This window comes from Anomaloglossus baeobatrachus, assembly GCF_048569485.1.
Source record: "Anomaloglossus baeobatrachus isolate aAnoBae1 chromosome 5 unlocalized genomic scaffold, aAnoBae1.hap1 SUPER_5_unloc_23, whole genome shotgun sequence".
Taxonomy (NCBI): Eukaryota; Metazoa; Chordata; class Amphibia; order Anura; family Aromobatidae; genus Anomaloglossus; species Anomaloglossus baeobatrachus.
The window spans coordinates 741,585-762,124 of record NW_027441799.1 but is presented as its reverse complement, the minus strand read 5'-3'; the positions used below and the strand labels follow the sequence as shown (position 1 = coordinate 762,124).

The window sequence follows — 20,540 nt, the reverse complement described above, 5'->3', positions numbered from 1 at the left end:
GGGCGGGCGGCGGCCGGGTGCTGTGTGCGGCCGGCGGCCGGGTGCTGTGCAGTCGGGTGCTGTGTGCGGGCGGCGGCCGGGTGCTGTGTGGGGCCGGGTGCCGTGTGCAGCCGGCGGGCGGGTGCCGTGTGCGGGCGGGTGCCGTGTGCGGGCGGCGGCCGGGTGCGGTGTGCGGCCGGGTGCCCGTGCGGGCGGCAGACGGCTGCCGCCCTCACACAGGCACCCGGCTGCTGCACGCGAGCACAGGTACCCGGCCGCTTTCACGCAAGGTGGGCGGGCAGCCTGCTGGCTGCCACTCTGTGCGTGCGGGTAGGGCGGCTGTGCAGCAAGTTAACCAGTTTGTCTGCGGTCCCAGTTTCAAATAATGGTGCCGCGAGCGGGCGCGTGCGCAGATGGAGCTCTTGGATGAGAGCTCTATCTGCTCATGCGCCGCTCCAGGCGCCATCATTTGAACCGGGACCGCGGACACTCACTGCAGCGGCCTGCTGCACGACTCACCCGCCGCTGCTACTGCTGCCGCCACCACGGACCCCGCGGCTCCTGCCACCACGGGCCCCGCGGCTCCTGACGCCGCGCTCCTGCCACCACGGACGCCACGGCTCTTGCCACCACGGATGCCGCTGCCACTGACCCGCCGAGCCTGCCAGCACAACCTCTGCCTCCTGTGACCCCCGCTTCACCAGCACTGCTGCCCCCTCCGGTAAGAGAACACCGGAGTATAAGACGGACCCCATTTTTCTTTTTTTTTACCTTTTTTATGTCTAAGTTTGGGGTGCGTCTTATAATCCGGTGCGTCTTATAAAGCGAAAAATACGGTAACTTTGCAGCTAATGAGATGCACTGGCTAGAGTTCTCCCCCCAGAGAGGAGATAGAGATGACAACAGTGTAATTAGCAAGTATAAGAAAAGGTCCAAAAAAGGTTAAATCGAATAGAAGAATACAATTGCGTCAGTTGATAGATGGTGATGTGTCGTCATGAATAGCAGGTGTATTGAATTGATAAAGAAATTAAGTTGTCAATAGAGTTGTCAGTGTGTGAAGAGTTATGTGAAGTAGAGGCGCCTTCAGGGATCAGAAATGTCAGCAATGATGACACGGCTGAACTAGTGAAAAGTATCATGGATGCCCATAGGAATACAATAAGTTTTTACCGCAATGCTCGTAAATAATGTCATGATGTATCATTATATTCTTTGTTCTCCAACGTATACGCCTTTCTCTGCAGTATGAGCTTTCCTTTGTCTAACATGTATAAGAGCCCCACATGCCTTTCGGGGTACACTTCTTCTTCATCTGTTGCTAATTCTGCTGTTCTGCCAGACACCTGCGTGTGTCATCCTGCCGCATAACCTGTCTTATCTGCTCTGTTACTATCTGAGAATAAACTTCAGTCTTTGCTTGGAACGGATTGTCTACAACGTCTTCTTAGCTCTCAAGGTCTACGGACATTTTCTTTCTGTAAACTGCCAGAATATTCACTGCTCCCCACAGCTGGGATTATGGGTTTGGGGAGCAGTGAATTTTCAATGTCTAATAGTAGACACACGTGATCGCCCAGTCATAGCAGTAAGCGGGCGGCTTAGTAATCATGTGTACCCGATATTAAAGAGAATGAATATTCGCTGCTCCCCATGCTAATAATACCGCCTATTATTTGGCGCTGGCTTCATTGCCTAGAGGTGGGCAGGATTATGGCGTGGTGAGCAGTGAATATTTTTAGCTGGCACACTGTTAGCCTTTTTGAGAGCCTTTAGGAACATTTGTGAAAGGTTTTGATACTGGATTATATTTAAATCACTAATCTCAGGTTTCCCACTGCTTTATTTACTAAAAAGTGCAGTCCCAGATTGGAGATAGGAACTCTGAAGTATATCACATTGTATATAATTACATTTTCAAATCTTGTTGTTTTGTTAATAAATGCTTGTAAATATATATTCTTCATGCCTAGCTTTCTCTATTGTCTAGATGTGATGATTTTGCCTCAGAACCTCTGGAGTTTGCACAGACCTGTAGACATTTCACACCAAAATAGTGAGGGGAGAATTGAATCACACTATGTATCTTAGATATGTGGAAGTTGTTAAGACGCTCTGTTCCCAAATTATCAAAGCTTTTATGCGAAAAAAAACTGTCACAAACATTTGGAAAGTTGTGCCAAGATTTGGCATTTTCACTCTAAAATTGGCAGAGCTTAGGTGGGACGGGGGCGTGACAGCACAGCTCCTTTAATTCATGTGGAACTGTGGCATTCCCTATGCCAGAAATCATACTCCAGTCCCTGAAGGGAGTAATATTTCAAGCATGGCACATGCCGCTGAGCACCACGTGTACCCGAACACAGCGATGCTAGATCGAGTGGTTCGGATACATAATGAACCCGATCTCCGAATTCAAACACTAATTTTTTTTTTATTTTTTTTTTTACAAAGTCTGTATTTGATACAAACATCAAACTTTACTATTTAGGTTCACTTATCTCTGCCCACAAAGCTTTATTACAGTTTGGATTCTGGGTGTAGAAGAGACTAGAATTAAAAGGGCTCTATCTCTTTATGAAAAGCAAGAAACATTTATGATGCAATGTACAACAGATTCAGCTCACCGTAATGATCAGTCTCAACCACCTTCTGGAGCCTGGACAAGGTGCTGCCACACCTCAGGCAAAATCCATATGAAAGAAATCCAGCTTCACAGAAAGGCGTGTCAATTTTTTTTCTTTTTTTATTTTCCTTTGGCACAAGTATAACAGCACATAGCAGTCAAGGTGATAACATGACTGACGTCAACGACGTTTTTCAAGTGACACCGCACTCTTAATCAGGATGATTAAGAGTGCGGTGTCACTTGAAACGCGTCGTTGACATCGGTCATGTTATCACCTTGACTGCTATGTGCTGTTATACTTGTGTCAAAGGAAAAGAAAAAAAGAAAAAGAATTTACACGCCTTTCTGTGAAGCTGGATTTCTTTCATAAACATTTATGATACCTATGCTGGGGTTTTGTGAATTTAATAGGTTTCTGTCACTACGTGTTTACCACTTACAGTTAAGTCCAGAAACATTTGGCCAGTGACACAAATTTTGGCATTTTACCAAAACATTTTCAATAGACAGTTATGTAATCAATATCTGTTCTTAAGTGCATATTCTCAGCTTTAATTTGAGGGTATTCACATCCTAATTGGAGTCAGGTTTTAGGAATTACAGCCCATAAACATGTAGCTATCTGTTTATAAAGAGACAAAAAAATAACTGGACAATTATCTCAAAAGGTCTTTAATAGTCTACATGGGATATTTCCTCATTAATCCACTATCAATTAAGCAGATAAAAGGTCTGGAGCTGATTCCAGCTGTGACATTTGCATTTGGAAGCTGTTGTTGTGAACTCACAACATGCAGTCAAAAGGAGTCCTCAATGGAGGAAAAGCAGACCATCATTGGGATGAAAAAATGAGATCTAGCGGTAACGTTAGGGATGGCCAAATCAACAATTTGGTATATTCTGAAAAAAACATGAGCATACTTGAGAGTATGGGAACTCAAAGAGGTCTGGATGTCCAGACAAGACAATAGAGATGGATGATTACAAAATCCTTTCCTTAGTGAAGGAAAATTCCTACACAACATACACCCAAGTGAAAAAACATTCTCAAAAAAGTAGATGTTTCAGTATCTAATAGTACCACAAAAAGAAGACTTCCTGAGTGCAAATACAAAGGATTCACTACAAGGAGCAAACCATTAATCAGACTTAAAAATAGAAAGGCCAGCTTAGACTTTTTCAAAAAGCATCTAAAGAAGCCGCCCCAGTTCTGGAAACGTTCTATGGACAGATGAGACTAAGATCAACCTGTACCAGAATGATGGGAAGAAGGCTTGGAATAGCTCATGATCCAAAGCACACCATATCTACTGTAAATCATGGTGGAGGCAGTGTGATGGCCGGGCACGCAGGGCTAACCATGGCCCTGGGTCACTATTGTTTATTGATGATGTGACTGAAGATAGGAGGCGGATGAATTCTGAAGTGCACAGGGCAAGTCTGAGTCAGGTTCAACTAAATGCAGCAAAATTGATTGGATGGTGATTCACAGAACAGATGGACAATGACCCAAATATACTGTAAAAGCAAGACAGGAGTTTTTTAAGGCAAAGAAGTGGAATATTCTGCAATGGCCGAGTCAATCACCAGATGTGAACCACATTGAGCTGTGTTGCACATGCTTAATACAAAACTTAAGGCAAAAAGAAACACAAACAAGCAACAACTGAAGTCACTACAGTAAGGGCGGCAAAATATCACAAAGGAGGAAACCCAACGTTTGGTGATGTCCATAGCATCCAGACTTCAGGCCGTCATTGCCTGCAAAGGATTCTCTATGAAGAATTAAAAATGAATTTTTTTTTTATGGTAAATAAATTTCTGCAAGTGCTTTTGAGTCTCTGAAATGAGGAGGCTTTGGAGAAAAATGACTGCAATTCCTAAATGTTTCAAAGGATATTTTTATTCCAACCCTTTAATTAAACCTGAAAGTCTCCACTTCAATTGCATTTCAGTTCTTTCATTTTAACACTAGAAGTCCCAGAAACTTCGAGCTTCCCCTGAAGTCCCGAAAGAGGGTCAAATGACAAATATAATATACTGAATAGAACTAACTAGAAACTAAATAGCTAAACTCAATGGAAAACAACCACCTCCTGTCGTGCGACAGTAATGGCCTTAATTACAGAACAAAAGACGGTGATTATAGGATGTTAGCTAAAATCCTTCAGGTCATTCGACCCGTCTCTGGGTTCCAAAGGTAGAAATGTTAAATGACCCCTCTCTGGGACTTCTAGTGTTAAATCAAAAATAGCAGCTGCAGAGCTGAAGACACGAAGATTCGATCACTGTCCAGATATTTCTGGACCTAACTGTAATTAAAAATCAGAATTATATAAAGACAGGGACTCTGATTCCAATGATGTGTCACTTACTGAACTGCTTGCTGTAGTTTTGATAAAATCACAGTACTATCGCTAGCGGATTATCACTATAGAACTAGTAAACCTGCTGCTATGTTTCCTCCATCTCCATTAGCTCTGTATAACCCCATCCCCACCTGATTGGCAGCTTTTTGTCTATGCTCATTGTACACAGCTGTCAATCAGTGATGTGGGTGAGGTTATATACACAGAGCAGCATTTCAAGAACTGGTAGATCTTAAGCAGATAAAACTGATGTTTATCAAAACTTCAGGAAGCAGCAAAGTAAGTGACACATTGCTGGAATCAGGGTCTCTGTCTGCTTATACAGGTCGATTAGACACACGTTACAGGTAGCTTTGTGCTACTAAATCTATAAACCTAAATCTATAAATCTATAAACATCCTGAAGCCATACACTATTAATTTGTATAAATTTAACCTGAAAAGTAGGCAGTGTTTACAAAAGACATTACAAAAGGGAACAAAACAATACAGCATATCCAATTACATAAAATAAAAGGAAATATTACACCCACATACTTCCCCTCTGGTGACTCATAGCAGGGCTGAACTTCAGATAACTATAGACTGTATCTAAGGGGTATTTTGCATGCTGCGACATCACTACTGCGATATCGTCGGGGTCAAATTGAAAGTGACGCACATCCGGCGCTGGTAACGACGTCGCAACGTGCAAAGCCTAGATGCACCGATAAACGATCGCAAAAGCGTCGAAAATCGGTGATCTGTGTAGCGTCGGTGATTTTCGTAATGTCGCACCAATAGGAGCTACGATGTTGTTCCTCGTTCCTGCGGCAGCACACGATGCTGTGTGTAAAGCCGCAGGAGCGAGGAACAGCTCCTTAGGGCCGTTTCACATTTGTGCTATTTTGACGAAAACGGGTTCCGTCACACATACAGTACAGTTCATTTATTTACAGTGGAAGCGTGACATCATGTGGAGACAAGCGGGTACTGCATGAAACACACAAGACGCATTGTATCGCACTTCAAATGCAAATAAATGAACTGTACTACATTAGTGACGGATTCCGTTTGCGTCAAAACAACGCAAGTGTGAAACTAGCCTTACCTGCCTCCACCGGCTATGCGGAAGGAAGGAAAGAGGTGGGCGGGATGTTTACATCCAGCTCATCTCCGCCCCTCCACTTCTATTGGCCACCTGCCGTGTGACGTCGCTGTGACGCCACACGACCCGCCCCCTTATGATGGAGGCGGGTCGCCGGACAGAGCGAAGTCACAGGGCAGGTAAGTGCGTGTGAAGCTGCCGTAGCGATAATGTTCGCTACGGCAGCTATCACAAGATATCGCATGTGCGATGGGGGCAGGTACTATCGCGCTCGGCATCGCTATCATCGGCTAGCGATGTCGCAGTGTGAGAAGTACCCCTAAGTCTTAGAAAATGATGAGATTCCAAGGCAGGAGATATTACCGTCATCTTTCCTATCACAATTTTATCTGTTCATAGATGGAAGACATTGCATAGATATTTTCATCGCTCTGGCCAATATCCATTTGGCCGGACCCCGGCCATCACCCAATGTTGCAGAACGATGCTTTGCGTTCTCCACTTTATCACAAATTTGAAAATATTACTTTCCTATCTATTATAGTTCGGCTACTTTCACACTTTGTTTTTTTGCATCAGTCACAATCCGTTGCCTTGAGAAAATACAGTATCCTGCAAAATAGTTTGCGGATTCATTTTCCCCCCATAGATTTGTATTAACGACAGATTGTGACTGATGGCCTTGGGTTGTATCCGCTGCGCGATGGATCAGTTGTGGAATGACTGACTGTCGGGTGGAAGGAACTGACACTGTTCATTTTTTGGAGCATCAAAAAAATGCACTGCACAGGATTCCGTCGCAATCCGTAAAGAGGTATAATGGTTGTCTATGGTGCTGGATTCCGCTGTAATCTGTCGCACAATGGAATCCAGTGCTGGATTCTGTCCTTTTCTACTGAGCATGCCCAGCATGTATGGCACTCCCATTGGGCTGTCCCAAAAACAAATGGATCATGACCGATCCGTCGTAAAACAGTTGCAAAACGGATGAAACGGACGCGACGGATCAGTTTTTTCACAGGATTCCAGTGAATGGAATTCTGTGAAATAACTCATCCGTTTCGTCCGTTGACAGCTAAAAATGACGGATCCATTATTCAGTCGCAATGACAGACCTTTTGGATATGAAAAGACTGAAGTGTGAAAGTAGCCTTCAACTTCTGCTCTTATCTCTACCGGTCATAAATCTGTCCTTTTCTGCATTCTTGTGCATTTAAGCTGAGATTGGCCTCACATCTGCTAGAGGATTCTTTTTACTTACCTGTTTCCAAAAGAGGGGGTCAGCTTCATAGGGGTGTTGTTGAGTCTTTATGGATTTTATAACTTCTATACGACACATGACTTCATATTGATGTTTTTCCAAAATCAAGCTTTTAACTCCTTGAAATCCATGGTCATATTTTGGACACTTTCCTCAACTTGGTGCTTGAAGCTTTCATTAAAATAAGAAATATTACACTCCCATCTACACAAACTAACTTTAATGAAAAAGAAAACATTGCCCTAAAATCATAATACAATGATTCAGATATAGTAACTATCAGCCAATAAGGGGGATGGAATAGTCATCCAAAACAGGGATAACTATATAAGGAAGCTCACAATATTCTTTCCAACCCCATACACTAAGGGATTACAACTATGAAGCCTTTTTCTACATTTAAAACAAAATATGCTCTCCTCATAATAAAAGCCGCTTACCTGTGTGGAGCCGGCCACGCTCCCTGCAGCATCGCTTGTCCTCCTGTCTGTGCCGGCTGCTACTGTGTGTGTACTGTGGACACATGAGCACAGCGATGACATCATCGCTGTGACCACCGCTAGTCTCCAAACACAGCCGAGGCCGGCAGACAGGAGGACGGGCGATGCTGCAGGGATCGTGGCGAGTATACTGATTCACTACACCCTGCGCTGATGATGATGCAGTAAATACAGCCACACATGATCACTCCAGGCTGTAGTTGCCAGGGGTGATCATGCTGCTTAGTATGCGCGCATCCCCCGTCCATCATCCCGCCCACCTGTCAGCGCTGACTTCAGAGCTGAGAGATAATAGGCGGGATGATGGGCGTGCATATTAAATGAGCGGGCCCATGTGGTCACGGTAGGCGTTGCTACAGCCTGCTCATGCCCCCGACGACCTGCTCCACCGCAGCACCCTCATTCCCCGCAGCCATACCCTACATTCAGACTATAGGACGCACCCCCCACTTACCCCCAACATTTGGGAGGAAAAAAGTGTGTCTTATAGTCCGAAAAATACGGTAATAAGCATTTATAATATGTAAACTTTCTAATATTATTATCAATTGATTAATTTAATGTCACACAATTTGTGCCTATAAGGCCCGCAACACACATCCGTGCCTCCGGTACGTGTTTGGTACGTTTTTGCACGTACCGGAGACACGTTGACCAATGTTACCCTATGGGTGATGGCACACACGCGTAAAATCACACGGAACGTGTGTCCATGTGGTAAGTACTTGTGTGCGTTTTCCCGCACGGATGACATGTCCGTTTTTAGCGGTCAGAACGCAGGCACGGACCCGCTAAAGTCAATGGGTCCGTGCCTGCACTTGTGTGCGTTTTTAAACGAACGATGTCTGTTTTTTGTTTTGTTTTTTGTTAAATGTCAGTATACTTACCTTTTTTTCTACTGTTCTCAGTCATCATCCCTTTGGCGCTCGGTCTTATATCTTCCCCTGTTGCATACTCACCGATCCCCGATCATCAGCGCGGCGAAGAACAGCTATTCCAAAGATACGCGGCTTCAATTAATTTGAAAATGCCGGCCGCTCATTATTCAATCTACTATTCCCTGCTTACCCCGCCCACAGGCGCCTATGATTGGTTGCAGTTAGACATGCCCACATGCTGAGTGACAGCTGTCTCACTGCAACCAATCACAGCCGCCGGTGGGCGTGTATATACTGTGCAGTAAAATAATTAATTAATTAAAAAAAAACGACGTGCGGTCCACCCCAATTTTGATACCAGCCAGGGTAAAGCCATACGGCTGAAGGCTGGTATTCTCAGGATGGGGAGCTTCATGTTATGGGGAGCCTCGCAGCCTAACAATATCAGTCAGCAGCCTCCCAGAATTGCTGCATCCATTTGATGCGATAGTTCTGGATCTCTACCCGGCTCTTCCCGATTTGCCCTGGTGCGTTGGCAATCGGGGTAATAAGGAGTTAATGGCAGCAGCCCATAGCTGCCACTAAGTCCTAGATTAATCATTGCAGGCATCTATGAGACACCCCCAATGATTAACATGTAATTTAAAGTTAATAAACACACACAACGAAAAATCCTATTTTTGCAATAAAAAACACTAAAAAATACCCTCGTTCACCACTTTATTAAGCCTCAAAAACCCATCCATGTCCGGCGTAATCCATGGAGGTCCCGCATCGCTTCCAGCTCTGCTACATGAAGGTGACAGGAGCTGCAGAAGAACACCGCCGCTCCTGTCCGCTCCACACAGCAAGTGAGGTGAGTAGCGCGATAAGCGCTGATGTCACTCAGGTAACTCGCTTCCCCTGCTGGATCCTCCAACTGTGACAGCAAGTCGTCCGAGTGACAGCGATAAAGTCACAGGTGAGTTGCATTATCGGGGGAGGACTCCAGCTGGCCACGGGTAGCCTGAGTGACAGCGGCGCTAATCGCGCTGCTCACTTCAGTCACTCAGGGGATTAGCGGTCACCAGTGAGTCTTTCATGGGTGAACGCTAATCAGTACGCGACACCCAGACAGAGCCGTGGTATGACAATGAAGTCAGGTGAAGTTCACCCGAGTTCATTCTCATCGCGCAACTCTGTCTGCTCTCAGCCGACATGTATCAACGACATTGAGCATCACACACGGATCATTTCACATGGACATTACACGTACGCATATACAGCCATTCCACATACACACACGGCTAGCATACGCCATCACACGGATGTCATATGTACGGGAGAAACGCCCCTGAAAAACGGAACACTGACCCGAAAAACGGGATGTGAGACACATACGTTTTTTATGCGGAAGTGTGTTTTTGGCCTAATACATAGCGTATGAATATCCATTTGAAGCACTACTTCCTTGCACAACAGATGTAAACAACATCTGAACAAAAACATGTGGGGGAGATTTTTGGTGACCACCACTGATTACCATAACCCCTATATAGGACTAGAGGGGAAATAAATCCCTAGTAGAGACTCAATAAGCATCATAAACCAAAGAAACGAGTCATTAACACTACCTTAATGCAGAAGGTGTACAAATTTTATTAATCAATTGCATAAAAAACACACAAATTAAAAACGATTCAAGGAGTGCTGGCGGAGATACAAAAAGAGAAGCATGCACCCCACTAGCTGAATATGTGTAGAAAACACATACCAAGGCTGGGAATAAGAGTGTCTACAGCAATACTACAAAGAGTTTTCCTCTCTAAAATGAATGCTCCGTGGTTTGAAAGTAGAGACACAAAAATACAAAAAGGTGCCAAATATAAATTAATGCTAGGCACTAAGATCAATTGCCTCATACATAGCGTAAAATACTAAAAAATGATGATAAAGGGGGGAGAAGATGAAACTCACCCCAGGCACCAGAATAACGTAACCAAAGAAATGATGCACAACAAGAGGATTAATTAGGACACATACCCATAATAGCCAAGTCAGCAAAAGAGGGGTGCAGCTCCACAGACCCCAAAGCGTTTCGCGAGGGCTTCTTCAATGGGGGTCACAAAGGCAAAGTGTAATTCCCAGGGTATAAATACCCACCAAACAGCTGTTGCAAATCAAGAAGTAGCGACACAAGTAACGGCGCATGCGCGGTCGGCTAGAACGAGTCGACCGGAAGCTGCGTCAGCACTCCAGTGTCCGGGTCCGAGAGGGAAAACCCCTTCCGACGTCATGACCGGCCCGTCACTGAATGGAGGTGTCGGTAGCAGGCCGAGCGCGCATGTGCGCGGCGTCATCCACGATTGGACACAGATCCCACAGGAACCATCTTGGGAAGGTCGCATCAACCCTGGATGCAGACCGTCACCATGATGGGAAGGTCAATCAGGGAGCATAGATATCATCAGCCAAAGCTCAATAGAAATAACATCAGTACAGACACATATACAAATATGAAAAGACATAATAAGTCATTACATATAACGAACCAAGAAAAGGACAAAATATATATACAGGTAAAAATTATACAAATAGACACTAGGTTCAGAAAGCAGGCCGATGTTTATCCATAGTCCCATAGAAAAGGTTGTTGTTTTCATAGTCCATAGAATCAGGAATATATAAATAAGGGGGGTAGCGTGGAAAAACGTCCATTGGTAAATAGCCACAGCACTAAAAGGATTAAAAAAAACAGGAAAAAACACACAAATTAAAAATGTGGAAAAGAAGAACACATATCACTAATAAAGATGAATCAACAAAGAGGCGCCCTGGTGTTAACACTAGATATAGGATTCCTTTATGAGAAGGGAAAAGGGGGAAGGGGAAAAGGAGGGAGACCCGGGGGAAGGGGGGGGAGAAGGGGGAACAGGAGTTATATATATATAACACAGCTTCCTCCTTCCTGTGCAAATGTATTTGCGTCTTTCAGACGTAAATACATTTGAACAGCGCGCCGGGACTAGGCCCCGCCCCCGACGTGCAGCAACGTGATGAGATCAGCACCTTGCTGACGTTTTCACAGTGCTGCGGGCGTCGGCACACAGGAGACATCAGGAAGCGGGAAGCGCTCCATGGAGGAGCCGAAGAGACAGGTTTAATTAATGGGGATGAGTGAGGAGAAGCTGAGGACAAATAATGGGGAAGATTTGTGAAGGAACACAGGTTTGTGACAGGCAGAGGGGGAGCGCTGTTTTCCGAGGGAGGGGGGAGGCAGGAGTGTGTAGTGATGGGGAAGTGTAATTTGTGTGTGTAGGGGGTGATGGGGGTGCATTGTATTGTGTGTGGGGAGGGGTAATGGGGGGTGGATTGTATTGTGTGTGTGTGTGTAGTGGGTGATGGGGGTGTAATGTATTGTGTGGAGGGAGGGGTAATGGAGCGTGCATTGTATTTGTGTGTGTTTGGGTAATGGGGGTGAATTGTACTGTGTGTGTGTGTGGAGGGGTAATGGGGGTGCATTGTGTGTGTGTGTGGGTGATGGGAGTGCATTGTATTGTATGTGTGTGTGTGAGGAGGGGTAATGGGGGTGCATTGTATTGTGTGTGTGTAATGGTGGTGCATTGTATTGTGTGTGGGGGGAGGGGTAATGGGGGTGCATTGTATTGTGTGCGTGTGTAATGGGGGTGCATTGTACTGTGTGTGTGCGCGTGTGTGTGGGGAGGGGTAATGGTGGTGCATTGTATTGTGTGTGTGTATGTGTAATGGGGGTGCATTGTACTGTGTGTGTGTGTAATGGGGGTGCATTGCACTATGTGTGTATGTTTGTGTGTGTGTGTGTGTGTGTGTGGGGAGGAGTTATGGGGGTGCTTTGTATTGTGTGTGTGTGTGTGTGTGTGTAATGGGGGTGCATTGTACTGTGTGTGTGTGTGTGTGGTGAGAGGTAAAGGGGGTGCATTGTATTTTGTGTGTGTGTGTAATGGGGGTACATTGTACTGTGTGTGTGGAGGGGTAATGGGGGTGCATTGTATGTGTGTGGGGGGGAGGGGTAATGGGGGTGCATTGTATTATGTGTGTGTGTGGGGGGGGCGCGGAGTCATTAATTGAGGACTAATTAGTGTGATATCAGGGATATTAGTCCTGGCCTGTCCGCGCAGGTACAATTTTATTATTATTATTTATTTATAGAGCACCATTGATTCCATGGTGCTGTACATGAGAAGGGGGTTACATACAAAATACATATACAAGTAACAGTAGACAGACTAGTACAGAGGGAAGAGGGCCCTGCCCTTGCGGGCTTACATTCTATAGGATTATGGGGAGGAGACAGTAGGTGGGGTGTAGGTGGGGCGGCAGCTCCGCACGGTGGTGGGGCGGCAGCTCCGCACGGTGGTGGGGCGGCAGCTCCGCACGGTGGTGGGGCAGTGAGGTCATTCAAGGTTATAGGCATTTCTGAACAGATGAGTCTTTAGGTTCCGTTTGAAGTTTGCAAGTGTAGTAGATAATCTGACGTGTTGAGGCAGCGAGTTCCAGAAGACTGGGGATGTTCGGGAGAAGTCTTGGAGGCGGTTGCATGAGGAGCGAATGAGAGAGGAGGATAGAAGGAGATCTTGGGAGGACCGGAGATTACGTTTTGGAGTGTAGCGAGAGATTAGTTCAGAGATATATGGAGGAGACAATTTGTGGATGGCTTTGTAAGTCAGTATTAGTAGTTTGAATTGGATACGATGGAAGATTGGGAGCCAATGAAGGGACATGCAGAGAGGAGAAGCGGGGTGGTAGTGAGGCGAGAGGTGGATCAGTCGGGCAGCAGGTACAATCACCTAGAGTGACTGCAGAGCTTGTAGAGTGATTAGGACACAGGTATGTGGCGGAACAATCCACAAATCAGGGAAGCAAAGAGCAGAAAATACATCAAGGTCTGCTACACACTGCAAAAATGTGTCACATAGTGCCATACAGTACTCACATAGTGCCATACAGTAGTCACATAATGCAATACAATGCTCCCATAGTGCCATACAGTACTCACATAATGCAATACAATGCTCCCATAGTGCCATACACTTTCACATTATGCCATACAGTACTCACATAATGCCATAGTGTCACATAATGGCATACAATACTCACATAATGCCATACAGTACTCACATAATGCCATACAGTACTCACATAATGCCATACAATACTCACATAATGCCATACAGTGTCACATAATGCCATACAGTGCTCACATAGCGCAATACATTGCTCACATAGCGCCATACAGTGTCACATAGTGCCATACAGTACTCACATATACAAGTGCAGAAATATATTACACATTCACCACTCGAAAAGTGGGCCTGTGTACCCCCAAATGCCAGGGCTGAATTTTAGTCCCAGTCCGGCCCTGCTTAGGGCTCATGCGCACATTGCGTCCTGGCCAGTGCAGAAATAAATGCACCCAGAGCCGGGCAATGAGAATGAGCTCGGATGAACTTCACCCGACTTCATTGTCATCCCGCGGCTCTGTCTCTGTGTGCTGTCATGAACTCAGATGAACCTCCGATGTCAGTGCCAGGACAGAGGAGTTCGCAGTAGTGACGTCAGAGCTTCACCCGATTTCACTGACATAGCGCGTCTCTCTCTCCCTGTGTCGCAGCCTGATTTGCGGTCACACGTGAAGGACTCACCTGTGATTGCAAATCCCGAGTGACTGCAGTGAGCCGCGCGATCAGCTGTGCTTTCACTCAGGTTACCCGCGGCCACAAATGCAGTCTTCCACCTGAGAGCGGTGGCCGCGAGTAACCTGAGTGACAGCACAGCTGATCGCGCGACTAACTTCAGTTGTTGCATGGCGCTCACAGGAGCGGTGGTGATCTTCTGCCACTCCTGTCAGCTTCCGATGTAGCAGAGCTGAAAGCGTCGTGGGACCTTGCGTGGATTACGTCGGACCTGGAGGTGTTTTTAAGGGGTTAATAAAGTGGTGAAAGAGGGTGTTTTTTTGTCTATCATTGCAAATAAAGGATTTGTTGGATGTCTGTGTTTATTTTCTTTAACTTACAGATTAATCATGGAAGGTATCTCGGGGAGACGCCTGCCATGATTAACCTAGGACTTAGGTAATTAGGTAGGACACCAGGGTAATTCGGGATGAGTCGGGTAGAGTCCCGGGACTGTCGCATCTAATGGATGCGGCAATTTCGGGCGGCTGCTGGCTGATATTGTTAGGCTGGGGGGCTCCCAATAACATGGGGCTCCCAATTCAGAGAATACCAGCCTTCAGCCATGTGGCTTTACCCTGGATGGTATCCAAATTGGGGGGACTGCACGTCGTTTTTTTAAAAAAAAATTACTGCTCGATATAGACACGTCCACCGGCGGCTGTGATTGTTTGCAGTGAGACAGCTATCACTCAGCATGGGGGCATGTCTGACTGCAACCAATCATAGGTGCCGGTGGGTGGGGGGAGCAGGAAATATGAGATGGATTAAGGAGTGGCCAGCATTTTCAAAAAGAGAGAAGCCACCACAGTGTGAATGCTGTGCAGCACCACGCCGGTGATCGTGGATCGGGGAGTATGAGAGAGGGGGTGGGAGGGAGAGACCGACATGGACAGAGAGAGAGATAGAGGCAGAGAGAAACCGAAAGACCTGCGTTTATTATGTTAAAAAAACATGCGGATCGCAACAAAAATGCAGTGCAAACGCACTGCTTAGTATTTTGGCAGTGTTTTTCTACAACTCATTGATTTCAATGGCTGTAGAACGCTGCCAAAACGGACAAAAGAAGTGACATGCTGCTTTTCTAAACGCAGAGATTTTGTCAAATTTTTGACAATCAAAAATCTGCGTTTCAAAAAGCATTGTGCGCACGGATTTTGCATGATTCTCAGACTTTGCTGGGGAAGCAGAACGCATGCACTTTGACAATGTGACACTGCTGCTCAAAACGCTGCAGAAACGCAAAAAAATAAGCAACGTGTGCATGAGCCCTCACTGTCAAAAGGTTTTTATTCCAAAATCTAATCTGTGACACGTCCCAATCAGTTTCACCCCATTGCTTTTAGTCTTTCCATGTGCAAATGAGAATAGGGCTGACCCCTCTACAGTGTAACAGCCCTTCAGATAGTTGTAGATGGCTATTAAGTTTCCTCTCTGGTTTTTTTTTTGCAAGCTAAACATTCCCAAATCCTGTAACCGTTCCTCATAGGACATGGTTTGTAGACCTTCACCATTCTGGTCGCTCTTCTCTGAACTTGCTCCAATTTGTTGAGGTCTTTTTTAAGACGTGGTGCCCAGAATTGCAGATGAGGTCTGACCAAAGAGTAGAGGATGATAATTGCTTCATTTGATCTGGACTCTGTGGTTCTGTTAATACATCCCACAATTGTGCTTGTCTTTTTTTGCTGCTGCATCACACTGTTGACTCATGTTCAGTCTGTCATGTATTAGTATACTATTAGTAGTACTAGATTTCAAAGTGTTGACATTCATTTTTTTCACATAGGCTAAGTGATGTGGAAGACTACAAAGTAAGCTCGTAGGTTGCATGTGTGACGCCCTGGACTAGCCAGGTAGTCACAGGCATGACACCGCCCACACCCCCTCCCCTAGACAGGTCCATCCGTCAAACTGTGAACTACCGTTGGGAAACCATCATAGTCAAGTCAGTTAAAAGGTGCAGGGAAAGACAGCCGCCACCACCTGTCCGGGGAGAACACAGAAGCAGCAGCCGGCTGCGGGACCCGTCCATCCAGACGTTTGGTTTACCGAGGACTTTGTGCATTTTTGTATCTGAGTGAGTACAACTGTGCCATCCGGCACCACGCCGCGCTGTCCCTGCGACCCTGCACCCCAGCCATCCAGCCTCCCCGCATCACAACCGGGCCCCGGGATCACCAACCCCTACCCACGGAGGGGACAACACCCTAGCTGCTCCCTACCATCGCTCCGGGATCCCCGTCACCAGCAGCGGTGGTGCCACCATCACCACGACCCGTGGGTGGCGTCACGAACAATCTTCCCCAAACAAACAAACCACCCCTTTTCACTCACGGGCGAAGAGCGCTGCTCGAGTCCCCGGGTCCGGCCCACTGCTCGAGCCACCGAGCAGCAGCAGAGAGAAGCCCCGGACCCGCGCGTAGCGAGCGCGGCCCCTCCGCCCGCGACACATGTACAGCAGCTGACGCAGTGTCAGCCCGCCTGTGGAAATGCGAGTTCTCTCTGCAGTAGAACACAGCAGCCCGTGCCTACGATCAGGGTTCGGGGTGCTACCAACTTTTGCTTTTTTCACCATGTGGAGAACAGTCGGGCCAGAGCAACAGAAATTGACATGTTGCAGCTCAGAAAGCCACACCATATATCAATTTAAGGAGCAGAGAAAAGAAGCTCAGTGGGCAGGAGATTTCTATAAATCCATCCACTGTGCTTGTGCTGAAAAATGGAAAAACACGCTACTTCCAAAACGTTGCAAACACTGACTGTGCACATACCCTTACAGTCCCAAACCAGATTGAGCATGGTCTTCACTGCTGTCATGTTCTATGCTGTTTGGCTGTGACATCACTTCAACATTGCTGCAGCCAATCACAGATCTCCGTGGCTCATCTGATGTAGCTGGAACAAGTTGCTAAGGTCAGTGATTGGCTGCAAGAGATGGTACTAAAGTTCCTTGTTGTTGTTATACATGGGATCAAAGGGGAAAAAAAGAGTGATTCAGGATAAGACCTTTAGTTGCAGGGTGCCCTTTGCAGATGTTTTTTTTCTTTCAACTCACTATTACAAACTTTGCTATGGAAGGTTTATTCCATTTAAAGTGGTTATTTTATTAAATAAATCTATTCACAGTGATGTACAAGCTGCCATAATCATCATCTAGGTCAAATGTGTCTGACCGCAGCTTGTAATGTATTCCATGTAATAGGGCGGTCGTTCTATGCTTCATAACTTCTGTCAGGGCCATCAATCACTAGTGAGTAACGTTATACCAGGTAATACAATGAAGAGCTGAGGATGTGGTGCGGTAGAGGCCGTTCTCATACCTCCTGTCCATCTGCCTCACATTACACACCGGCCAGGTAATAATATGAAGAGCTAAGGATGTGGTGCGGTCAGAGGCCGTTCTCATACCTCCTGTCCATCTGCCTCACATTACACACCAGCCAGGTAATACAATGAAGAGCTAAGGATGTGGTGCGGTCAGAGGCCGTTCTCATACCTCCTGTCCATCTGTCTCACATTACACACCGGCCAGGTAATACAATGAAGAGCTAAGGCTGTGGTGCGGTCAGAGGCCGTTCTCATACCTCCTGTCCATCTGCCACACATTACACACCGGCCAGGTAATACAATGAAGAGCTGAGGATGTGGTGCGGTAGAGGCCGTTCTCATACCTCCTGTCCGTCTGCCACACATTACACACCGGCCAGGTAATACAATGAAGAGCTAAGGCTGTGGTGCGGTCAGAGGCCGTTCTCATACCTCCTGTCCGTCTGCCACACATTACACACCGGCCAGGTAATACAATGAAGAGCTAAGGCTGTGGTGCGGTCAGAGGCCGTTCTCATACCTCCTGTCCATCTGCCACACATTACACACCGGCCAGGTAATAAAATGAAGAGCTAAGGCTGTGGTGCGGTCAGAGGCCGTTCTCATACCCCTTGTCCGTCTGCCACACATTACACACCGGCCAAGTAATATAATGAAGAGCTAAGGATGTGGTGCGGTCAGAGGCCGTTCTCAACCTCCTGTCCGTCTGCCACACATTACACACCGGCCAGGTAATATAATGAAGAGCTAAGGATGTGGTGCGGTCAGAGGCCGTTCTCACACCTCCTGTCCATCTGCCACACATTACACACCGGCCAGGTAATACAATGAAGAGCTAAGGATGTGGTGCGGTCAGAGGCCGTTCTCATACCTCCTGTCCATCTGCCACACATTACACACCGGCCAGGTAATACAATGAAGAGCTAAGGCTGTGGTGCGGTCAGAGGCCGTTCTCACACCTCCTGTCCATCTGCCTCACATTACACACCGGCCAGGTAATAAAATGAAGAGCTGAGGATGTGGTGCGGTCAGAGGCCGTTCTCACACCTCCTTTCCATCTGCCACACATTACACACCGGCCAGATAATATAATGAAGAGCTAAGGATGTGGTGCGGTAGAGGCCGTTCTCATACCTCTTGTCCATCTGCCACACATTACACACCGGCCAGGTAATATAATGAAGAGCTAAGGCTGTGGTGCGGTCAGAGGCCGTTCTCATACCTCCTGTCCATCTGCCACACATTACACACCGGCCAGGTAATAAAATGAAGAGCTAAGGATGTGGTGCGGTCAGAGGCCGTTCTCATACCTCCTGTCTGTCTGCCACACATTACACACCGGCCAGGTAATATAATGAAGAGCTAAGGATGTGGAGCGGTCAGAGTTCGTTCTCATACCTCCTGTCCATCTGCCACACATTACACACCGGCCAGGTAATATAATGAAGAGCTAAGGATGTGGTGCGGTCAGAGGTCGTTCTCATACCTCCTTTCCATCTGCCACACATTACACACCGGCCAGGTAATACAATGAAGAGCTAAGGATGTGGTGCAGTAAGAGGCCATTCTCATACCTCCTGTCCATCTGCCACACATTACACACCGGCCACTGTGACAGGTCTGGCAAGTTGACTAGCAGCAATTTCCATCTTTAGGCCCTGTGAGCACGCTGCGTTTTTTGCCACGTTTTTGGGTGCAGTTTGTTGCCCAAAACTGCATGCATTGCCTTCCCCAGCAAAGTCTATGAGAATTCAGACAGGCTGTGCACACGTTGCTTTTTTTTTCCTTGCAGTTTTTGTGGAAGAAAAAAAAGCAGCAGCATGTCAATTCCGTTTGTCTTTTGTCCCTGCGTTTCGGAGGACTGGCAGATCAATCCCCCGCTGATTCCGGGTCATTGGGGGATTGATCCCCGATGTCTGATCAGATGCTGGTCCCCATGTAAAGTCTATGGGGACCAGAATCCGGCACAAAGGGGTAGGAACAAGCCCTACATACTCACCGATCACCGGCGCGGCTGTCACACTGCTCCCGCGGCCTCTCATCCGTCTTCCGGGGCTGCTCATTAGGCTCATACATATTCACTGCTTCCCATGCCCCCCAGTGTCTGTGATTGGTTGCAGTCAGATGCACCCCCGTGCTGAATGACAGCTGTGTGAAAGCAACCAATCACAGACGCCGGTTGGTCTATATTGTACAGTAAAATAAATAACAGTGTGCAGTCCCCTCAATTTTGATATATAGCCAAGATAAAGCCTCACAACTGGGGGCTGGTATTCTCAGACTGGGGAGGCCTATGGTTATTAGGCTGCCCCCCAGCCTAAAAATATCAGCCTGCAGCCATCACCACATCCATTAGATGAGACAGTCTCGGCACTTTACCTGGATCATCCCGATTGCCCTGGTGTGGTGGTAATCGGGGTAATAAGGAGTTAATAGCAGCCCATAGCTGCCACTAAGTCCTAGATTAGTGATGGCAGCGTCTATGAGACCCCATAGAAGAGAGGAAATCCAGCAACCGCTTAATTAAAAGAAAATTTATTAAAGACAGTGAAAAAGCATGATGTGAAAAAAAAGGACACCCTGTCCATCACCGCGTCTCACACAGATGACTGCTCTTAATCATGACAATATCAAAGTGAATGCGGCCACTGATAAAACCCACACAACCTCTGAGGGGAACAAACACCGGCACTGAATTATCAAATCACCAAGACACGAGCAAATAACAACTTACACTGATAGCAGATTACAAGAAGCATCAATACAAACATTAATATACGTACACCCCATATAATACACAGTACAGAGAATATATACACA

The 20,540-nt window shown here is 46.6% G+C and overlaps 1 protein-coding gene across 1 annotated transcript in view; it reads left to right on the top strand.

Annotated features, from left to right (window-relative positions):
* LOC142259056 (uncharacterized) overlaps positions 1-20,540 on the top strand; it is a 223,566-nt gene that overhangs the window by 46,421 nt on the left and 156,605 nt on the right.